This window comes from Dipodomys merriami, unplaced genomic scaffold, assembly GCF_024711535.1.
Source record: "Dipodomys merriami isolate MVZ:Mamm:240054 unplaced genomic scaffold, mDipMer1.0.p SCAF_114, whole genome shotgun sequence".
NCBI classification, from domain to species: Eukaryota; Metazoa; Chordata; class Mammalia; order Rodentia; family Heteromyidae; genus Dipodomys; species Dipodomys merriami.
Genome location: NW_027202427.1, coordinates 2,648,138 through 2,671,180, shown reverse-complemented (window position 1 = coordinate 2,671,180; position 23,043 = coordinate 2,648,138). Strand labels below are relative to the sequence as shown.

General features: G+C 53.9%; 1 protein-coding gene across 1 annotated transcript in view; it reads right to left on the bottom strand.

Annotated features, from left to right (window-relative positions):
* The window catches only part of LOC138822731 (glutamate receptor-interacting protein 2-like), a 67,146-nt gene that overhangs the window by 29,240 nt on the left and 14,863 nt on the right, over nucleotides 1–23,043 (bottom strand). The gene's annotated exons all lie outside the window — the stretch shown is intronic.

Below are 23,043 nucleotides of genomic sequence, written 5' to 3'. Positions count from 1 at the left end.
GGGAACAGGGGTCTAAAAGACGCCATTGCTGAGAAGCACCCACTCTTAATTCTCGGACCCACGGATGAACGAGAGAGCCGGCAGCCCTGTCTCCATTTTGCCTCTGTCTTCGTGTAAACCATCCTCACCGCAGTCACTCTGCAGTCACCTTGGGTTCCGGGAAGGACAGGGCTGATGACAAGGGATGGAAAGGACCCCAGGGAACCGAAGCGCCCCCTCAGGACACAGGGGTGACAAGCAACCTCCTCAGAGCCCCTTCCCCCAAAACACCAAGAATGACTGGGATAATGAGCAAGCAAGCCGAGTTTTCCCCCGGACTCCTAAACAATCTGCACACCGCACACCACGGCCACCGATCCTTTGTCTATTTGAACCTACAGCTCATGTCTGTACCCGGAAGACAGCCGAGGATGAACTCAAGCTCCGACTTGGCCTGGATGTCAGAGCCACAGGATAAATCCTCCCACGCTTCTACCACAGCCATCGGTCATTTGTCATCCAGGGCAGAGGCACCAAACAGGACTGTAGAAGCCTGGGGTCTAAAGCTCTGGTTCACCATGAACCCCACAAAGCACATCTTTACTTGCTTTTATGGAAGTGTGAGCTTGAAATGGCTGTTGGTCCATTTTGTGACAATGCAGGACATACACATCCTTGGGCCCAGGGAGGTGAAGCAACTTGCCTGAGGTCACCCAGCCTGTGATAGTGAAGCCAAGTTTGCATCCCAGACGCCTGGAGCCAGCCTGTGTTCCAGCACTGCCTTGGCCCTCGGCGTTCAAGGGCTCCAAAAGGGAAGTGGGAGCACAGGAGGGGAGCAGCCTCTCGCGAGAGTGCACGTTGGGCCTGTCACCGCGATCTGTGTGGCCCCGGAGTCTCCTCTGCTTCCCACCTGCGTGGGGTGCGCGTGGGAGGAGACCTTGGAAAGGCCCTGTGGATGGGCGGGTCCTGCTGCAGATGGGGTGCCTGGCCCTGCGGTTGGGGTGTCCTGGGCTGCACTGGGACCGCAGCAGCTGGGAGCCAGTCCCACAATACCCTGAGGGAGCCTGAGGCTCAGAGAGACTATGCCAGAGACCCGGACAGCACAGAGCTGGGCCCGGACCCAGGCCTCTAGAGCGGAGCCCATCACCGCCCCAGACAGCTGTGTCCGGCTGAGTGGCAGCCGGAAATGAAGGCTGGCAGGGAGGAGGGCAGAGATGGCGATCTCAGGAAACGCAAGATAAACCCCTCCGTGCTGTGGGCTGTGAGCCACCTTTCTCCCTCCTTCCCCTCCCCCAACCCAAGGGCCAGGCCTAGACCACGGCTCCCTCCCGCTTGGACCTCCTCAGATCTTGTATATCCATGTTGAACATTTCCATATGGTTGGTGTGACCGATCCTCACTGTGCAGATGGGGAAACTGAGGCTCCGTCTGCGATTCCACCAGTCACAGGGGAGGCACAGGCGACTGGTGGTGCTGTTGGTCTAGTTCTCACCCCATGTCTTCCCCATCCCCTGGGAATCACTTCAGGGACAGTGCTACCTGAAGACCCACAGAGCTGCCATTCCAGGACTAGAGGCAGAGCCTCGGCCTCAGCCTCAGGAGGCTGAGGTGGAGGACAGGGACCCACCTTCCCTGGGCACTGTTAAGTCAGTTAACTACTCCTAATGTTCCGCATAGTTCAAAGGCCCTTAGGGCCCAGCGTCCCTTTCAATGTTCATTTCTCCTTTAAAGAAGCTGAGCTGTGAGGGCAGCGATTTGTGCCCTCACTGACAGCAGTTAGACCTTTCCTGCTGCCTCCAGCGGAGGACTGAGGCCCGGCGTCCCCACCGGTGTATGCCCTCACCGCGGCCCGGCCTCCCCGAACCTCCAGAGACCCCGAGGAGGCTGCGCGGCAGCCACAGCTGCTCGCTGCAGAGCGCAGCTCGGGCTCTGGAAGGCACCGTCCCAGCCGCGGCCGTTTCCAACAGCTCAGCTCTGCCCTTTCCACCACCACCCACCGCAGGCCGCCCGGAAGACCCTGCCGCCATTGCCACCCCAGCCAGAGCAGGTGCACTTGTGAAAAACCAATCAATCACAGGCCTCAAGCCCCTCCTCTAAAATACACACAATGAGGGCTGGGAGGTGGCTCGGTGGCACAGCACTTGCTAGGCAAGTCCTGAGTTCAGACCCAGTACCAAAAAAGAAAAAACAAAAATAATAGTTAAAAATAATAATAACTTAAAGATATACACCAGGAAGCAGTTTGCTCCTGTGGGGTGTGTGTTGAGAAGCTCAATGATGGAGCACAGACACCCAGATGTGGTTAGCGGGTCCAAGGCCCTACTCCCTCTCTGGTCACTCATTCTCTCTCAGTACCTGCCAGGAACTAAGCATCCAAGAAAGCAAACAGACCCAGCTCACCTGCAACTTCGCATCCAGGAGAAGGGCAGAGAGGAAACCAGGGACCCATACAGAGGCAAATATGAGATTGGAGATGAAGGAGGGCTGTAAGAGACACAAGGACAGTGCTGGAGGCAGCCAGAGCCCCTGGGAGGAGGTGACCTTTGAGCGGCGACAAAGAGGAGGAGGAAAAGGGAAGAGGTTCTAGGCAGATGGGCAGTCAGGGGACAGGCAGGAGTTAGAGCAGCTGAGGTGCAGGTCCACACAGGAGGGCAGGAGGAGTCGGGACAATGCTTCCTATTTCAGCCTGGATCCCACCTCCCACACCCAGGAGCAAGTGCTCCCTTCCATCCGAATGCAAATGCCCGAGGCGGAGGGAGGGCATAGCCATTTACTGAGCACCTAGTCAGCACCTTGTGCTTTTTGTGAAGACTCTTTCAGGAGTCTCAGGAGGTGGGCACTGTAGCCCCTTTTGCAAAAGAGGAAAAACTGCTGCCCAGAGAGAGAAAGGGATGTGTCCCGGGCTGCGTCGGGCGAGCCCTCTGATCCTCTGCACAGGCTCCTCTCTCCATCCTCACCCTTGGTCCCCATTTGCCCTTGGCGCCCAGTCTGTCTCCTCCTCCTCCCCCTGCCTGCCGGCAACCCGTCCTCACCCTCAGCCCCTCCTTCAAGTGTCGCCCTGTACTCTCTCACTTGGCGGGGACTACGTCTCGCAGCCCTGTGTGCATGGCAAGCGCCGCCGTGCATTGGCTGAGTGACTGAGAAATGATGAAGTTCCTGAATCAGAAGGAAGCCGCTCATCCTGCTGGAGCAGGAGTCCCGCCTGCGGCCGTCTGCTTCCACTTGCTCACCGCTGCAGATGGGGAGCTAGCCCCCCAAGCTGCAAACACACTTGTACCTCAGCAACTGTGAGGAGCCGGCGCCGAGGGGTGTCATGCCACAGCCCTGGTTACGCACCACCCCCAACTCCATGACTTCTGAACCCGAGCAGGAGAAGCCATGGCTCAGACCCTACATGTGGCTTTGGTGAGGACCCGGTACGTGGCTGGATGGGGTGGGTGGCCTTTGATCTATGTCCGGGGCTTCCTCCTGAGGAGCCACCCTCTCCCCGGGACAAACCATCTTCCCTAACCACAGCAGCTTACTGTGCAGTGCCTCATGGCCCATGGGGAAAAGCCACGCTGTGACAGTAGGAGCAGCCAGTCATGGTGACCACCCCAGCGGGGTGACCACCCCAGCTGGCCTCTGTAGGGCCCCCCAGATCTCAGACTGCCCCCACCTCCAGCAGCCTTCACCTGACCCCATGAGGCTGCTCCGAGACCCCCTTTTTAGGGGAGGGAACCGAACGCCCCCCACCACACACAGTCTGGCAGGGCTTTGAGGCTGGGGGGCCTGGTGCAGAGACCTTGCTCAAGGTCACCCCGCAGGGCCCCAGCCGCCAGTGATGCGGCGGGTAGAGCTCTGGCTCCGGGCCCGGTCGCATCCGCCCACCTGCCCACCACATCTGCTCGTGAGTCACCAACACCTCGGCCAAGACTGCCAGATGCGGGGGCTGCAGAGACAAGGTCACTCCAAGGGCAGAGAGTGGTGAATGGTGAATAGGAGGTTCTCAGCCCTAGGAAAGCAGGGCTGGGGCACAGAAGGGAAACGGAGGCTGGGGGGAGTAGGATCTACTCCCACCAGGAGGCCCACCAGGAGTCGGGGTCAGCCCAGGTCCCGGCCTGATGGATGGGTGTTCTTTCTGCCCCACCAGGCTGTCTTCCCAGGCGGGCAGCTGGGCGGCGCGGGCAGCCTTCACCATGATCAGGGCAATTAGGGTGGGCAGATGGTCCTGCAGGCTGGGCATTCAAGCCGACAACTGGGAAGGCACTGACAAGATCAGCCTAGGTTCTGGTGAGTGGATGCACAGGCTCACTCCCAGTGTGTCAGAAGTTCACCCAGTGTGTTCGGAAGAGCAGGGGGCTTGGGCTGCTCTGCCCGCTTTGCCGGCTCGGACTTCAGTTCCAACTGCTCTGATAAAGGACCACGGGCAGCCATGGTGGCTGGGTGTGGAGGGGCTGAGGGGGCCACTCTGCCTGGAGCAGAGGCTCCTGGGGGGCCCATTGCCGTCACTGTCAGGCTATGCCAGAGGATGGGGGGGAGGGAGGGGAGGGAGGGCTGGGGGAGGCAGGCCAGGAGCACATGCTGAGCACGCACAGCAGAGTGCAAGTCCCTGTGAGCAAGGGATGCTGGGTAAACTGACCAGTGAGGACCGTCCGTCCTCCCCACCACCAGGGAGGGGACTTGCTAGGGCTCCATCACTTCCTTCTAGGGGTGTGGCTTTGAAAAGTTACTTCCTCCTCTCCAGTCTCAGTTTCCCCAGTCAGCCATTTGATTCACAATTCCGAAGCCCAGTAAGAGGACAGGAGATGGCATGTGGAGTGCCTTACATTGCACCTGGCATGTGGTCAGTGCCCAAGAATTGCTCAGGAGAACAAAGAAGCAAACCAGAGCAGTGCCTCAGGATCCAGGACCGGATGTTTCCCAGTGTAGCTCGGCCATCCCGGGCACTTTGGTGAGGGAAGCGCCTCCGGCCTCAAGCCCGCCCTGGGAAGGCTGGGCAGACTCCTCCCTCTGCAGTCCTGGTGCCCAGAGCAGGGAGGCAGAGGGAGACCCAGGAGCGGGCGCTGAACGCCCTGGAGGGAGAAAGGCAGAGCTCAGCTCCTGCTGCTGCTGCTGCCCCCAGGGTGCGAGATGCCTGGAGCTGGAATTGGGTGGGGGGTTCAGGGGAAGCCTCCCTCCAGAGGACCGGGAGGGACACAGTGACTCAGGAAGACGGGTGGCGAGGAGAGGCACAGCCAGACATGGCTCCGGATGGGGTGGAGAGGTTTGATTTTTGTCTGTCTTATTCCATGTTGTACCCCATGACCTAGAACAGTGCCCGGCACAATAAACATTTAATAACTCATTTATGAATGAGAGGACGGCACGGTGGGTTCTGCCTGGACTCCTTCGGCTGGCTGTGTCCTGTGGTCCCTCACTTTCGCCTGGACCCCACCTCAGCGCCCTCCCCGCGGCCTACTTGGTGATCTATAGACCGAAATCTACTTCCACACTCAAAGCCATCCTCCACCAGAACCTTCTGTCTCCCAAACCAACCCTCCTCTCTCCCCCTCCTCCACTGACTCCCCCCCCACCGTGTCCCCCCTCCCCAGGTCCTCCCAGTCCTCCAGGGAACATCTGGCCAGCCTCAGACACCTGCACAAACAGGGCCCTTCTCTACCTGACAAACGTCCGTTTATCCTTTAGATTCTGAGAGCCTGCATTCACAAGCAAAACGTACCTGGAGCCAGGGGCTGGTGGCTCCCACCGGTAATGTTAGCTACCAGAGAGGGGCAAGGCCAGCCTGGGCACGTAAGTCCCTGAGACTCCTCAGCAAAGAAAGGGGCGCCGCGGAGCACCTGTTTGGTTGCCCACCGGGAAGCTCCAAGGCACAGAACCCAACATTCAGCATCTGCCAGGGGAGCTCCAATTTAGAGCAGCCCCAGGACGCGTCCCCCTGTTCCCCAAGCGGGGATTGTCCCATGGCTCCCCAGGGAGGAGCTGGCATCTCTTCTGGTGTGTCCCAACACAGGAACCCCTGGACAGCCCCAGGAGAAGCCCTGTTTTTGACCCCCTGTCCCACCGGTGGCCACTCAAGCCCTAAAGAAGGGGCTACCGGGGATGGCTGGGGCATCAGACTCCAGCCATCTAGCTAGCGGAGGGGGGCCTGGGGCGCTCTGCTGCCCCACAGAGCCCCCCTCCTTGCCCTCCCCTTTCTGTAGAGCCCTCAGAGGCTAGAACATGCTCAGAGCGGTAGGAGAGCCAGCTGGACAGAGCTCCCACACAGCCGCTGTGTGCCTTGAGCAAGCGCTTTACTCTTTCTGTGCCTCAGTTTCCCTCTGCATAGTCTGGACAGCAATGGGCACAGTGTTGGCGGGCACAGTGAAGAACAAAAGAGCACATGCACTCCCTGGTACTCAGTGGCACTGAATTAATGTCTGCTGCAGTCCGACCGTGTGTTGCACATGGAGAGGTAAAGTCTGGGAGGGGGAGGGTAAGGCCCAGCTCCTCCCCTCCCCACCCCCACTCCAACCCTGCCCGCACTGGGCCCCTTCCTCTGTCCTTCTGAGCAGTGGGGTGTTTGCCCAGGGATGGGACCATCCAAGGAGACACAGCAGCCCTGTCCTGGGTGAGCTTGTCACCCCAAAGTTCCCCACCCAGCGCCTCCACACCTGGGACCCGCTCGCCTGCCCCTGGGGGTAAGCAGCAGGGAGAAAGAGACATGCCCCAAGACAGTGGGACCCTAGAAGAGCCAGGGGAGGAGGGGAGGTGGGGGAGGGACCTGCACGGGGACAAGGCCCTGGAGGAGGACGATGGGAAGAGAGGGAAGAGCAGAGCTGGGGCACACAGCAGGCAGGGAGACAGGGAGACCTAGAGGAGGACCGGACAAAGAGAGAGCTGGGTGGAGATGGAGAGGAGACGGCAGAGTGTCAGCCTCAGACAAGAGATGGAAAGAGAGAGAAGGGTGCAGAGGGGAGGGATGGGGAGAGGAGCAAGGGGTGGGTGGGGCAGAGGGAGACTGGACCGGCACAGGTAGACTTGGGGGAAGAGACCCAGATCCCTGCAAACGCAGCAGGGAAAGCCCCGGCCGTCTCCTCCGCGCAGCGCCCCGCGCCCACCCGGTCCACCCGCGTCCTCGCCCCGCAGGTACCTTTGGGCCGCCGCCTCACCACTCCCAGCCGCCACTTGAGTGACACGGCCAGCATCGCACCCTGGGGCACCAGGACGCGCAGCCCAACCGCAGCCTGGAGTCCCGCTCGCTCTCCACCGCGCAGAGCTGCCTGGCTGGCAGAGGCCGGGCGCTCCCTGCCTCCTCCTCCCTCCCTCCCAGAGTTGCTAAAATAGATAATCCTCCCCAGAGCCCGCGTGTGGTGGCACGGAAGCAGCAAGCCGTCACCAGCACTGGCAAAGCTCAGCCCCAGCACCCTGGAGTGACAAGCTTTCACTGGGCATCCCCTACCCTGCAAGCTCCTTTCCCACAAAGAACTCCCGTCAGTCCACCTCCCAAAGCCTGCCAGGTGACCCCTGGCTCTTGGCACTAGCCAGCAGGCCCGGCCAACCTGGAATGGGCTCCATGGGAACTTCTCATCCCTCAGAGTCGCCTGCCCATCTGCCTGCGGATCCTACCTTATCTAATGACCAGGCAGACTAGGACCCCTTGTCCCACACTTTGCATGCTATGGGATTTCCTGACATGTAGCATTGATTAGTCAGTCATCTTTGTTACTGTAACCCCAGACAGTGGATCTGATAACCAAGACGGCTACAAAGCTGCGGACAGGCACGCCATGTACACAGAGCGGATCTGTTGGATCTCAGCTCTGAGAAGAATGGAACCAAGCATTATGAGATCCCACGATGCCACGCCGAGTGCACTACAGAACTTACAAATTATTTCCACAATAAACAGATAACGCAAGTATGAATGTTTTCAAAATGCTGGTCCTGGGGTTTGACCTCAGGGCCAGAGTGCTGATCCTGAACATTTTTTTTTGCTCACGGCTAGTGCTGTATCAGTTGAGCCACAACTTCTGGCTCTTTTTTTTTTTTGGGGGGGGGGGCAGCCCAGATTGGCTTCAAACCTTGATTCTCAGATCTCAGCCTTCTGAGTAGCTAGGATTGCAGGCATGAGCCACTGGCACCCCTGAAATTTTTTTCTTTTTCTCTTTCCTTCTTTCTTTCTTTTTTTGTTTTTTTTTGCCCAACACTGGGACTCAAATTCATTATCTTGCTTTTGCTCATTGGCTGGTGCTCCATGACCTGAGCTATGCCTCCAACTCCCCCGAAAACATCAATACATGATATTTCTTTCCATTTAATAATTTCAGACCACAGCTGACCACACAGGGGAAAATCTCTGGAGTGACAAACCACAGACGAGAAGGCGCTGCTGTACTGCAGCTCATACTAAGTTGAGATTGTCTGACTGCCCCCAAGACTTGTTGGAACAAAGTCAGAGGCCCTAGTCCCGTGTCCTCAAGCAGATAGCACAGGGCTGGCTATCTAGTGGGGTTGGCAAAGTAGAAGGATGACACGGAAGACCCAGCTCTATTCCTTACCTCCACAAACGCTCTTGCTTGTAACATTTAGATACTGGGTGGAATCTGCAGGGCTGTATGTAAGATCCAGCTTCGCAGTGAGAACCCATTAATCATCACACACACACACACACACACACACACACACACACACACCCCTGAGGCAGAGGGGTAGCCACCTTCGTGCGCGCGCGCGCGCGCGCACACACACACACACACACACACACACACTCCTGAGGCAGAGGGGCAGCCACCTTCTCTGCTAGCAGAGCAGGCCTGTGGCCTGAGACCCTTGCTCCTTCCAGCCTCTCCCCAAACCGCTAAGCCCTGGGCCCGATCTGAGCACTGAACACATGCTCGCCGGGGAAGACCAGGCCCGCAGCCCCGGGGAGTCACAGACAGCTGCCCCAGAAATGAGACTTTAGCAGCAGGGGGCTTCTCGGGGGAAATGCACCCAGGGGTCCCCCGCATGCAGCCCTCCTGCCAGCCCTCACACAGTGCTCTGCAAGGTGTGGGATTCCCACTACCGTGGGGCGCAGAGCAACGGGGGGGGAACACCCCCATCTTCCCAGGGGACTTCCGGCCCGTCCGGCCCAGGCAGTGCTTCGCTTTGGCTCTCGTGCCTCCTGAGGCTATGATCCCCCACCCCCACCCCCGCCACGCAATAAGAGAGCAGGTCCCGGGCAAGTGGATTCCTGTCATAGGTCCTTGGAAATCTGTCTGCCACGTGCGGCAGACTCTGGGGTTCAGGGAGACCCCCCAGTGACTTCTATGGGAATCCAGCCACGGCCTCCACGCTGCGAGCCCCTCCATCCTCACTCCTCCAGGGCATGCTGTCCTTTCCTCTGCGATACGCGGCTGGCAGAGCCTTGCCACCTGGCTGGAGTTGGGCACTGGCTCCAGACTGCCCGTCTCACTCTGGACGTGTGGGGACAGGCAGCGGCTCTGCGGTCCCCGCCCCGGCCACCCCCAGAGGAGCAGAGGCTCTGGGCTCCCGCTGGCTTTGACTGGCTTAGCCTCGAGAGGACAGATCACGGAACACAGGTCTTAGGGGATGGGCAGGCCTGAGTTCAAATCTCAGTTTGGCTAGTCTCAGCCTCAGTTTCCTCGTCTGCCCGAGGGGCTGGCAGTTCCTTCCTGCGTGTGACGTGGCCAGAGCAGGATGAGTGGTGTGTGGTGCACTTGGTTGAGTCTGGCACGCAGTAGGTGCTCAGGACAGCGGGTCTGTAGGTCTGTGGGTATGTGGTCCCAGGGAGGCCGCCGTGGGGGATATGGCAGGGGCTCAGGGTGCAGAGTTCAGCACTGTAGTGCGCATGTGTGATCCACCTTTGTCTTAACATCATCTTAACATGCCACCTTTCAACCAGGCGCAGATTTTCTCTCTCCTGAGTAGCTGGCTTACAGGTGTGAACCACCGGCGCCCAGCATTTACCATTTTGATTAAGCACATCCTCTTTGACCTTGATTTGGGGGAGCACCCTTTGCTTTTTGGGGATGCAGGCTGTATTTTCACAAAATGAAGGGCAGATGACACCATTTTAACACGGCTCATTACAGTGCAGGACCGACCGACCGACCGACGGGCAGATTCTTGACATCACCTGAGCAACATAGGCACACTCTGTACTTTAGAGTATTTGTTCTGAGCCAAGTGCCTATCATCCTAGCTACTCAAGAGGCTCAGATCTAAGGATGGCGGTTCAAGCTTAGCCCAGGTAGGAAAGTCCATGAGACTCTTAATCTCTAATTAACCACCAAAAAAAGAGAAGCCATTCATGGAGCTTTGGCTCAAATGGTAGAGCACCAGACGAAAGCAAAAAGCTCAGGGATGACTTCCAGGTCCTGAGCTCAAGCCCCAGGACTGGCACCAAATACATACATAAATTTGTTCTGAAATTGTAGATCATGCTTGGTCAAAATCTTGTGCAATCTACCCATGAGTAAGGCGAGCGAGCTTCCTGCACCTGGCAGGCAGGTAACGGCTGCTCCTGCGGTGGCCATTCATGAAGCCCACTCCGTATGCGTGAATGGGAATGGCAGGTAGGGGCTGGAACACCAGGACGCTGCTGCTTTCCACAATGACCTCACCAGTGACGACCCCACCGCATCCTCCTGCCGTCCCCAGTGGTCCTCGGGCATCCTCACTTTACAAATGAGAGGTGCGGGATTCCACCAGGGCCACACAGCTCAAATGCGGCAGAGCAAAGTCTCTCAGACACGGCCAGACCTGACCCAAGGGAGCAAGCCCTGTGGATGCCCTCCTGTGCCGGGTGCTCTGCCAGCTCAGCCCGGAGCACAGCCTGCCTTGTTCACGGTGACCGCTGACTAAGGGCAGAGCTGGGACCACATATTCCTGCGTCCCTTTTTAATTATTTAAAAATATTCTTCATTGTTATTATGAAGGTGATGTACACAGGGGTCTGTCTTTTCTTTTCCTCCCTCCCTCCCTCCCTTCCTTTCTTCCTTCCCTCCTCTCTCCCTCCTTCCCTCCCTCCGTCCCTCCCTCTCTTCTCTTTCTCTCTCTCTCTTTCTTTCTTTTTGTCAGTTGTGGGGCTTAAATTCCAGGCCTGGCTGCTGTCCCTGAGCTCTTCAGCTCAAGGTGAATGCTCTACCTCTTGAACCACAGCACCACTTCCAGTTTTCTGGTGGTTGAGTCTCATGGGCTTTCTTGCCTTGGGTGGCTTTGAACCTTGATCCTCAGATCTTAGCCTTCTGAGCAGCTAGGATTACAGGCATGAGCCGACAGTGCCTGGCCTGGGTTATAATCTCTTAAGTCAGGTAATGAGTACATTTCTTTCTGGGCAATGTTGCCCCTTCCTTCGCTCTCTTCCAGTTTTTCCCTCCTGTCCCTACCCACAAGTTGTACAGTTCATTTTCCACACAGTGTCTGCTGAGTACCACTGCTGCCTTTGTTCACCCTTTGTCCCTCCATTTTCTTTTTTCTTTTCAGGTTTTCAAACCAATACATTCCCTGTTTTGCTTAACTTAGTTCAAGTTGGGTTTTCCCTTGCCTTCTCTTCCCTTTCCTTTCTTTCCCTTCCTTCCCTTCCCTTCCTTCCTTCCTTCCTCCCTCCCTCCCTCCCTTCTTTCCTCCCTCCCTCCCTCCCTTCTTTCCTTTTTCTTTTTTGTGTGGTACAAGACTTTGAAATCAGGACCTGAGTGTGGTCCTTTAGCTTTTTCATTCGAGGCTAGCACTCTACTGCTTGAGCCACAGGGAGCTCTACTTCTGGCTTTTTGTGGCTAACTGGAGATAAGAGTCTTGATCCTTAGATCTCAGCTTCCTGAGTAGACAAAATGACAGGTGTGTGCCACCAGTTCCTGGCTTCAGGTTGCTTTCTTTGGTACAAATCTAGCATTGTCCTTGTCCCACAGTCCCAGATTTCAGTGCACAGCAGGGACCTCAGCAAAGACAAAATGAATGAATGCATGCATGAATGAATGAATGAAAGGTGGGTGAATGAATGAAAAGCAGCACTCCGAGTAACATATTCTCCAAAGACTGCCTTCGACAACCCCTTCCTTCTCCACCTGAGTAGGAGGAGGCCAGAGCCCGCAATGATTTGCTGCTGGCGCAGAAGCCCTGACTCTGCAGATCCTGCAGAAGCAGAGTCAGCACAGGAGGAGGACTTGGGGCTCTGCTTTCCAGCTATCGCAGGCCCGCTGGTCCCCCACGCCAGGCCCCCAGGCTCCACAGGTTTATGCAGCCTTCTTTCTGCAGAGAAGGCAGCCCCAGTGAGCGTAGGAGGGAGCAGGGAATCTCTCAAGGGAGATGAGGCCCTGAGATACTGCAGGCTGACCGGCTGTGCTAAAGCAGGGGCAGATAAGCCCGGTCTTGCTGGAGTTCAGGGCCTAGCCAGCTGTGTGGTTTCAAGAAAGTATTTGCTGTTCTCTGGCTGCTATGGCTGTACACTGAGATCACTAAGCAGCATTTATATGCCGATCACATTCTTACTTCCTGTGTCCTGAGGCCTAGAGATGCTCTTCCTGTTGTCTGAGATCACACAATCAAATAAGGATTCAAACACAGGGCCATGTGATTCCCCTTAAAAATGAGCCACAAGTGGAGCATGGTGGATCAAGCCTGCAATCCTACGTACTTGGAGGTAGAGATCAGAGGATCATGGTTCGAGGCCAGCCCAGGCATAAAAGTTCTGAAGACTCCATCTCAACCAATGACTGTGCCGTTGGTCTATGCCTGTCATCCCAGCCACAAATAAAAGACTCACCAGCCCAGTGCCAATGGCTCCCACCAGTAATTCTAGCTCTCAGGAGGCTGACATCTGAGGATCATGGTTCAAAGCCAGACTGGGCAGCAAAGTCCGTGAGACTCATCTCCAATTACCTTCAGAAAACTGAAGTGGAGCTGGGGCTCAAAGTAGCAGGGTGCTAGCCTTTAACCAAAGGGCTCAGGTACAGCACCCAGGCACTGAGTTCAAGCCCTACAACCAACCCAAAATAAAGGCTCACAGTCAGGCTAACCAGGGCATAAAACGAGATCCTATCCAAAAACAGTCAGTACAAAGAGGGGCTGGAATGATAGAATACCTGTTTAGCAAGTACAAGGCCCTTAGTTTGAGGCCCAGAAACACACACACACACACACACACACACACACACACACACACACACACACACACACACACACACGAAAGAGCTGTGCAGAGCTACAAGATGGGTTGAAACAAGGAAAACAATCTCAAGAGGTCCAGGGAAGCCTCCATGATTCTCTTTCTTCCATTCCTGTCTTAGCCTCATGCAGCCTCCAGGGGCTCTGGGTTGCTGCTACCCCCACCTGCTTCCTGAAACAAATTAGCATCTCATTAAAGATCCTTTTCCTTTAATCTTCCTGGCCTTTGCTTCCCACTACGGGCCCAATATGACATTTCTGCTGCCCGGTGCTACTGATCTAAATGAGACCCAGGCTTTCAAGGCTGTCTCTGAAGATCAGGACTGGGGACTGCAGGGGGAGGGGGGAGGGAGAGGGGGGCACTGTTATATTTCCTGTTAGGTGGAGGTACAGCACAGGCTATTTACTCATATTAAGCACCTTCTGTGTGTCAGCCCAGAGATACAGCTATGAACAAAAGCAAGGCCTTGTGGGTCTTGATTTTCTATGGAGGAGAGAGGATAAATGATTTGCAATATGTGTGTGATGCTGGGTTTGAGGCAAGGCTCAGGTGGTAGAGTGCTAGTCAATAAGTGAAAGCAAGTGTCAGCAAGTTCAAGTCCTGGTCTTAAAGGGGGGGGGGGAGGGATCACAAATTAGGAGGTGAAAAACGGGAGGAATAATAACACAAGCTAACAGATAACCGGAGCACAGCTGATGTTGTCTTCCCAGAACCCATATACTCAAGAACATTCCATCTCCCCAAATCCAGACCTGGGCCTCTTTCTTTAGTCTCAGAAATGAAGGAAGTGCTAAAAGTCTGAGAGAAGAAGGTTGGAAGGATGTAGAAACCTGTCCTGAGGCTCCCACTGGCCAAATCTAGGACAACTTGAACATCAAAAAGAATGACTGTAACATTGTAATATTCCATGTGTGCATAATGACTTTCAAAAGAAGAAGGAGAAAAACCCTTACCAGTCCCTTTGGAGGTAGTTAAGGTATGGACTCATTTTTCTGTAAACCAACAATTGAAGGCAAAGAATGAAGCACCAACCCACCTGCCTTTGTGTTCTAGGCTGGCAGTATTTTAGGAGAACCGAGTAAGGGAAAGTCATTGTTGATAGAACCACAGAAAATAAGTACAAAAGAAATGATGAAAGAAGGGAACCATGCTGTACAGTCCTAAGGAAAGAAGAGATGGCTCGTGACTCTGAGAAGGAGAGCAGGTAGCTCTCAAGCCCCTGAGTGGGGCTGGGCATCACCCAAAGTGATTGACTTGACCTTCTGGGCCTCCTGAGGGGTGGAGGAGGAAGCCCACAGCGCTCTGTCAGCAGGCCTGCCTGAACCACTGGACTAAAGCAAACCTAGCCTCAGACCCAAAGACCAGGTGACGGATGGGGCGGGGCAAAACGGGCGTATGACAAAATACCATGAAAACATCCCATTGGGCAGACCACCCCGCTCCCCAGCCAAGAAGGGGGCGCAAAAGAGGGCGAAGGGATTGTTATGGATGAAGAGACTTCAGAGATGGATCAATCAATGCGGTACCAGCATCTTAGCAAGATCCTAGCTTGAATCGACTGCACGTGAAAACCTCTTCGAAAGGACCCCCGAGAGAGGATGCCAAGAGCGCCCGGGGGCTGCTGGGACTGTTACCGAGAGAGGAGATGCTGCCGGGGCTGCCGGGGCTGCGAGGGGCTGTCATCGCGCCTCTGGCCTGCGCGGTGCTGAGGGGTGGAGCCTATAAAAGGCGGTGCCCAGAACACGGAAGTGAGGTCACGGGGGCGTGCCCTGGATGCTAACAGGCCCCGCCCCTTCCGCTCTGTCCCTCCGCTTCCCGCCAGAAGCCAGCGGCCTGGGCCTGGCCGTGGCCGCCATGTTGCTCGGCGTGGCCACAGGCCCCAGACCGCCCCGGCTAGCCGGCCGTGGGCCGAGAGCTCCGAACCGTGAGTGACCAGGAGCCTTTTATTTATCTCTGTGCGGCGTGGGAGCTTGGGGGAGCCCCTCCCCGCCGCCGGCCTCGCGGGGAGGCCCGAGGGGTGAGTGTGGGGAGAGCAGAGGGGGCCGAGGGGAGCGGGGGCGACGGAGCGGGGCACCAGGGAGGGGAGGCCGGAGGAGGTGTCTCAGAGGCCGCAGGTCCGTGCACCGGCCGGCTCCCGACGCCCCGTCGGGGCGCTGTGGGTGAGGCGGGTCGGACAGGGGCACCCCCAGAGCCACCGGCCAGGAAACGGGCCTCCCGCCCGCTCCCGCGCCCGGCCCCGCCAGGCTGCTGACCTCCCCCACCCACCCGACCCCCTGCCCCGCCAGCCAGGCTGCTGACCTCCCCCACCCACCCCACCCCCTGCCCCGCCAGGCTGCTGACCTCCCCCACCCACCCCACCCCCTGCCCCGCCAGCCAGGCTGCTGACCTCCCCCACCCACCCGACCCCCTGCCCCGCCAGCCAGGCTGCTGACCTCCCCCACCCACCCCACCCCCTGCCCCGCCAGGCTGCTGACCCCCTGCTGCAGCCCCGCCGGGCAGCGGCGCCCTTCCCCACCTTGACCCAGACAGAGAGCTGTGCTGGGTGAGGGGTGGCATTTTCTCTCAGAGCGACTCCATCTGAAACACGGGGAGGAAAAAAATGCCTAAGTCAACTTTGCAGCATCAAGGGCAGCTTCCAGCTCTTCAGGCACATGACCCATCCAGACACCCTGAGAAGGGGGGGCTAGACTTATTCTGTATTGCAGGTGTGGAGACCAAGGCAGGGGAAGCCAGGCCAAGGCCCCGCCGCTCTGAGCAGTGTCTGAGTGTGAGTGCAGTTGTTGGGATTAAATACAGCACACATAGACAGTGGGCACTAGGGCATAGCTGCCCACCCGGGCACCTTGAGGTTCTGCTGTCCAGGTCCCTGCACCTTCCGACCTGGATCTCCACCTCCTAGCTGGCGGTGTAGGCGGAGTGCCCAAGGTGCCCTCCTCTTAGACAGACTAGGGAGAGGTGGTTCTTTATTGCTTTGAGCAGCTGTAAATCCTTGGGCTCTAGCTCTCAGTTCACATTAGGAAGACCAACCCCCACCTCAGAGCTGGGAGTGGATAACAAGTTCATCCTCTCCCCTGACACCAGCCAGTGAGGACCCAGTCTAGGAAACACAGTAAGAATTGAGGGAGGGGACAGAGGTTGAGTGCACTCTTAGGGAGATGTGTCAGTGAGGGAATTTGTCAAATAAGGAAACTGGAGTCTATAAAAGGGAAGGAATAGCTCAAGGTCACAAAACTGTTAAAAACCACTGTCAGGCTAATGCTGGAGGGGATGTGGAGAAAGAGGAACCCTGTTACACTGCTGGTGGGAATGTACACTTATACAACCACTTTGGAAAGCAGTCTGGAGGGTCCTTAGAAAGCTAAAGATTGACCTCCCTTACAACCCAGTCATACCACTTCTAGGCATCTACCCTGAACAACAGGAACCAATATACAAGGACACGTGCACCTCCATGTTTATTGCAGCACTATTCACAATAGCTAGGATATGGAAACAACCCAGATGCCTCACCACAGATGAATGGATCCAAAAATTGTGGTATCTATACACAATGGAATATTATGCAGCCATTAGAAAGGACAAAATAATGGCATTTGCAGGGAAATGGATGGAGCTGGAAGGAATCGTGTTGAGTGAGGTAAGCCAAGAGCAAAGAGACAAATGGTACATGGTCTCCCTGATAAGTGGATGCTAAATCCAAAATGTTAGGTGATATGACAAAACTAACGGGACTTAAGAAACAAAGAACTCCCATTCATCTGGTCGAATCACTACTAAATATCCCCACGCTGCTGATCATATGTACGGTGTATAACATGTGTACACCATTATATGTTATAGACTGTGATAGACAATTTGCTCCAGGAAAGTTAGAATGAACTTGTGACTTTAAATGAGCATCATTATTCCACAATACTGTGAAATTTGGGAAATTATGTAATCACTTAATCACAATCAAAAAAAAAAAAAAAAAGAACCTGGGGAAGGTAGGGAGGGAAGAGATGGTAGGGGGAAAACAATGGAGGGGGTAACAATGCTCAATAGGAAGTGTACTCATTACCTTACTCATGTAACTGTAACCCTCTGTATAGTATCTTTACAACAAAAAATAAAATAAAAAAACAAACCACTATCGGGGCTGGAACCCAGCTATGCCCATGGGGCCTTGTGGTGTGAATAAAGCTGGGTGTCCCAGATGGAGAGTTTCTCAGGTCTCCACATGGCAACAAGCAACCACAGGGACCCGCTGGGCCTTATGGCTTCAGGACCCTGCCTGTTTCCCCCTCCCAATCAGATCATATGCCCCAAAAATCCTCCAAGGCTGGGATATGTGGAAGGGAAGCCCCCAACACAGTAGGCAGTGCCAAGGATGAGAAGGGGCTGCAGAGAACCCACTTTCTCTGGTCTCAGCATGACTGCAAACTGCCCAAATTGCAGTACTGCCTCAGAAGGCAGCTGAGATTCCTGGAGGCAGCCATGTCCTGGCGCTGTCCTTCCTGGGGTGGTCAGTGAGTGCATTCCCCATCTGGCATTTAGAAGACCAGAGGCCTGCATGAAGGAGTCCTCAGGCTGCTGCCCACCTGTCACCTGCAAAGCCCCATTCTGACTCCCCAACCCTGAAGCATGTTCTCGCTCTTTGCTCTCAGTTCTGTTGCTCAAGACAAAATGTTTTGTTCCTGTCCTCCATCCCCGCACCCCCCTTACAGAGACAGACACTTGTGCCACATCACCCAGCAAGGAGGCAAGGCTAGGACTGAACCAGAGACTGAAAACAGGGCAGGAACTCAAAGCGTTCGAAGTCCCCATCTTCTGCAGCTTTTCTTGGGGAGGCAGCTCTATCACTGAGCTATATCCCTAGCATCCTTTTTTTCTCAGAGCGTTGATATATACCAAACACAGTTTTCCTGCCTCAGCCTACAGAGTGCTGGGTTATAGGCATATGCTACCACACCCAGCTTAGGTCTGTATTCAAGCTTGGCATACGATTCTGATGCCTCATTCCGAGTGAATCCAAACCCCTAGGGAAGCATAAAACAAATTCATACAAAAAAGATCTGCACAAGTATTGGTGAGGATGTGGAACAACTGGAAGTCTCATGCCCTGACTATAGCACTCTAAATTGGTACCACCTACTTTAGAAAGGTATTTAGCAGCATCTATCAAAAACTTTGAAATAGGGGCTAGGAATGTAGATTAGTGGTAGAATGCTTGCCTAGCATGCATGAAAGCCCTGAGTTCAGTTCCACATAAACAGAAAAAGCCAGAAGTGACCCTGTGGCTCAAGTGCTAGAACACTAGCCTTGAGCAAAAGAAGCTCATGGACAGTGCCCAGGCCCTGAGTTCAAGCCCCAGGACTGGCAAAACAAAAAAACAACACCCCTCCCCCCAATATTACATAGATGCAATGAAGTAAAACTGTTGGGATGTCCATATCCCATGACCTGGTAGTTGCACTTGACAGAGACGCAGAAATGTATGTATTTGGGTCCCAGAAGTCATGATTTTTTTTGGGGGGGGGTCCGGTAGTGGGCCTGAACTCTGGGCCTGGGCGCTGTCCTTCAGCTCTTCAGCTCAAGGCTAGCACTCTACCACCTGAGCCACAGCGCCACTTCCGGCTTTTTTCTTTTTGCTTATGTGGTGCTGGGGAATCGAACCCAGGGCTTCAAGCATGCAAGGCAAGTGCTCTACCACTGAGCCACCTTCCCAGCCCCCAAGAAGTCATGATTGTGCAATAGAATACTATGCAGCAATGAAGAAGAATGCCCTGCTCTTTCATACAACAGAATAGATGTATATAAGATACATGTCATTGAGCTACATAGATTATACATTGTGTTATTCCAGATACAGGAAATTAAGCAACAGTCAAAAACCAAACTTATTCATGTAACTAAAACCAAAGAGGAGGATACCTACAATCAGAACTAAGGTTGCCTCTGGGTGGAGCAGGGTAGGGGACACAGTTTGAGGTGAGTCTGTGGAGCTGGCAATGTTCTAATTTTTTCTCCCATGTTTTCTACTAGAATCAATTAGTTGTACAGGTTATTTCATTTTAGCATTCATACATGCATTTAGTATACCTTGATCAGACTTACCCTCACTACTCTCCAGTTTCCCCTGTTCTCAAACCCATTCAACAAGCTTCCTTGTTCATTTCACACATGCACACAGTGTTTTGGCCATAATTCCTTCTCCCTCTCCCATTTGCTCTCCCTCCTCCCACCAGTACCCCCATTCCTGAAAGGACTTGTTTTACACTCAAATCAAATTTCTCAAAAGGGTTTAATCTGTGTTTCACACATGCATATGCGATGTTTCAATCAAGAGCAGCCTTGGGCAGCTCTGGATGTAGGGGAGTACTGGAAAGAGGGCAGGTGGAGTTAGCGTTTTGTCACTAAAATCCCATAGTGGGAGTGGCAGCCTCCGGAGCCTGCCCTAGGGCCAGGAAAACAAAACGGATGAGGAGAAAGCAATTAAGAAGCTGTCATCAGGGAGGCAGCTGGCATCTGTTTGTGCATCTGCTGAAGCTGGCTCTGTCTCCCCAGAGCCAGGGGGAGGCAGGCAAGGGAGAGGAGCAGCATTCAGGTCCATCTCAGTGTGAGAAGCTGCTGGCGGCAGTGAGCTGTATAAGCCCACGACTCCTTATCAGGAAGGAGGACACTGACAGGTTTTCATGATGCCTGGGCACTCAGCACCACTTGAGGGAGAGGGAGCAGACTGTTCACCCAGCAGATTATCTGCTAAATGCCAGCATCTCTACTGCGGGAGAGGGACAGACCAGGACCTGTGGAGCTTGGGGCCAGGCGCCTTATCAAAGGCCATGAGTGCTCACAGGACAAGACTGGTGCTGTGTGAGGGTACAGTAGAGCAAGTCTAGGAGGCTTGGGGTGAGACCTGGAAGCTCAGTGTGATTGCACGGGGTCCAGTGCAGAGAACACACAGGTGAAGGCCAAGAATGAGGGGGAGTGCGGGTCCTGAGAGCACTGTTGTGCTGCAGGCATGGCCCCTGCTCTGCTGCACCGATTCACACTACCCTCAGGACTGGGGGCACCGTTCACCCTCCTTCCAGAAGGAGAATCAGGTTAGGTATCACAAACAAAGGTTACAGCTTATAAGTAAGCTGAATCGGACCCATTATGCCACTCTTCCTCTCATTTGTTTCTTGTTCCCCAAGAATGGAAATGCCAGTGTAGCTGGAAGCCAGCCATGCTGGGCCTGTGGGCTGCGGGAGCCACTTCTGAGGGTGGAGAGGAAGCAAGAACAGATGTGGTGTGCCAGCACACAGCCCAGTGGTAGAGCAGTACTGGACCATCATCAGACACCTGTTTTTCCACTCTGCATTTACAGAATGCTTCAGGCACAAGTTCTCCTTCCAGATATTAGGACATTTTGGCTCTTCTGTCAGATGGCAAGGACATGTCCGGCACAAACGTCCACATCTCAGCAACTTTGATGACTGAGGACTCTTTCTAGCATGAATCTTGTCACTTCCACTTAGACTGTTGATTCATCCTCTAAACAGCAGTCTAGCCACGTCCATGGTTTTCCATTCTCATTTTTTTTTGCTTTATTGAGGTCAATTTCATTGATATCAAGCCTTTCCTAATTAAAATGTATAATGAAGACTTGCTTCATTAATCACATACTGATTACAGACAACTTATGCCCCTTGGGCTTCTCTGTCTGGCCATTATTTCTCTCAGCTTCATTCTCTCAGGTCAGGTGTTTGCAGCACTTAAAGTTGGCATGGTGATTATATTCTTTTGTCAATTTTTAGATCAATGGCTATTTTTCCTGTGCATAGTTTTAGCCTATGCCAGTTTTATTTTATGTTGATTACTTCTGCTATTTGCTATACATGATGGATTGAACAAGAGACAAATTGGTCCGTGTTTATTTCTTAGGAGATCCATGAGACATTGAGACACATTATGAGTCAGAAGACAAAAAGAGACCCAGAGAAAGTATATGTAGGTAAACCAGCAAGCAAGCTAAGACAGAGTCAGGAACACAGATCATGGTTCAAAGCCAACCAAGACAGAAAAGTCAAGAAGCTGGATTAGAGCTGTGTCTCAAATGGTAGAGCACCAGCTGTAAGCAAAAGAGCCAAGTGAGAGACCCAAGTACAAGCCCCAGTACCAGCACAAAAAATTAAATAAGTAAATGCAAAAAAGGACTGGGAGTGTGGCTCAAGTGGCAGAGTACTTGTCTAGCAAGTATGAGACAGGCCCTAGTATCACAAAAAGAAAAGAGACTACACTGGCACTATACTACCCTGACATGAGTGTGTTTTACTGTATATGTTGCACCCCAATAAAGCTTAAAAAAATGTTCCTGAGAACAGGCTTCCTGTGAACTCCACATGATCAAAGAGGATGGTTGCTCTGGTTGGGTGATGAGGGTCCCCTACAGGCCCATGTGTTGGAAGGCTTGTCCCAAGGGTGGCACTGCTCGCCATAATGTCTAGGAGTTAGGGCCTTTTTGAGGTTTTGGTTTGTTTGTTTTGTGCCCATCCTGGGACTTGAAGCTCCGGGCCTGTGTACTCTTTCTGAGTTTCTTTTGCTCAAGGCTAGTGCTCTACCGCTTGAGCCACAGCTCCACTTCTGGCAGGGTAGTAGATGACAAACTTCCCTACCCAGACTGGCTTCTAACTGCAATCCTCAGATCTAAGCCTGCAGAGTAGCTAGGATTACAGGTGTGAACCACTGGCACCCAGCTGTTTTAAGAACATTAGGGACATAACCTTGAAAGAGACCATAAGACCCTGTTCCTCCCTCCACCTCTCTCCCTGCCCTTTTGTTTCCGGGCTGGTGAACTAAATAGTTTTGCTTTTCCACATGCTCTGACCATGATGTGCTCTGCACCTATCCATAGGCCCAAAACAATGGGCTATACAATCTTAGACCAGAACTTCCCAATTGTGAGCAAAGAAACAGTTTCTCTTACAGGTTACGTGCTTCCCGTATTTTGTTAAAGTAACAGGATGCTGACCAAGAGCATGTGCAGAAGCTCTCAACCTGAAAAGCAGTTCACAGGTATGAGGGATTATGGTGGTTTCTGTGATTATTACCAAAGACAGTGACTACCACCCCAGACCAAGGTGGCCCTAGCTCTGGTATCAGGCTGAACTGGTCTGCAGTCTCTCTCCGTTATGATCTGCTTTGACACCTGGGGCAAAGGTGCTTCCTTCCCCGAGTGTCAGTGGAATATTCTAATTCATGTACTTTCATTTTGTGGCCTGTCATTGGTGCACATGCATCTGTTCATAGAATGTCTGGCTGGCCTACCTAACTTGATGTCAAATTCACTGGGGCAGAGTCGTGGCCTGCCTCTTCACCACTGGCTCCCCAGGGTATAGGCAGTGCCTGTTCAGTAAACATTTGTAGGGTGAATAAATGAACATTTCTTACACAGCTATATATATTTTTTATTTATTATTTTTTTGGTCGTTTGTCAGGCTTGAACTCTGGGTTTGGGTGCCGTCCCTGCACTCTTCAGCTCAAGGTAAATGCTCTACCGCTTGAGCCACAGCGCCACTTCTGGTTTTCTAGTGGTTTTTTTTTTTTTTTTTTTTTTTTTTTGGTCCGGTTGTGGGGCCTGAACTCTGGGCCTGTCCCTCATCAGCTCTTCAGCTCAAGGCTATCATTCTACTACTTGAGTCACAATGCCACTTCTGGCTTCTTTTTTCTCTTTGCTTATGTGGTGCTGAGGAATCGAACCCAGGGCCTCAGGCATGCAAGGCAAGTGCTCTACCACTGAGCCACCTTCCCAGCCCTCTAGTAGTTTATTGGAGATAAGAGTCTCATGGACTTTCCTGTCCAGGCTGGCTTTGAACCGTGATCCTCCGATCTCTGCCTCCTGAGTAGCTAGGATTACAGGTGTGAGCCACTGGCGCCTGGCACACAACTATATTAAGACTGCCCATTTCACAGATGAA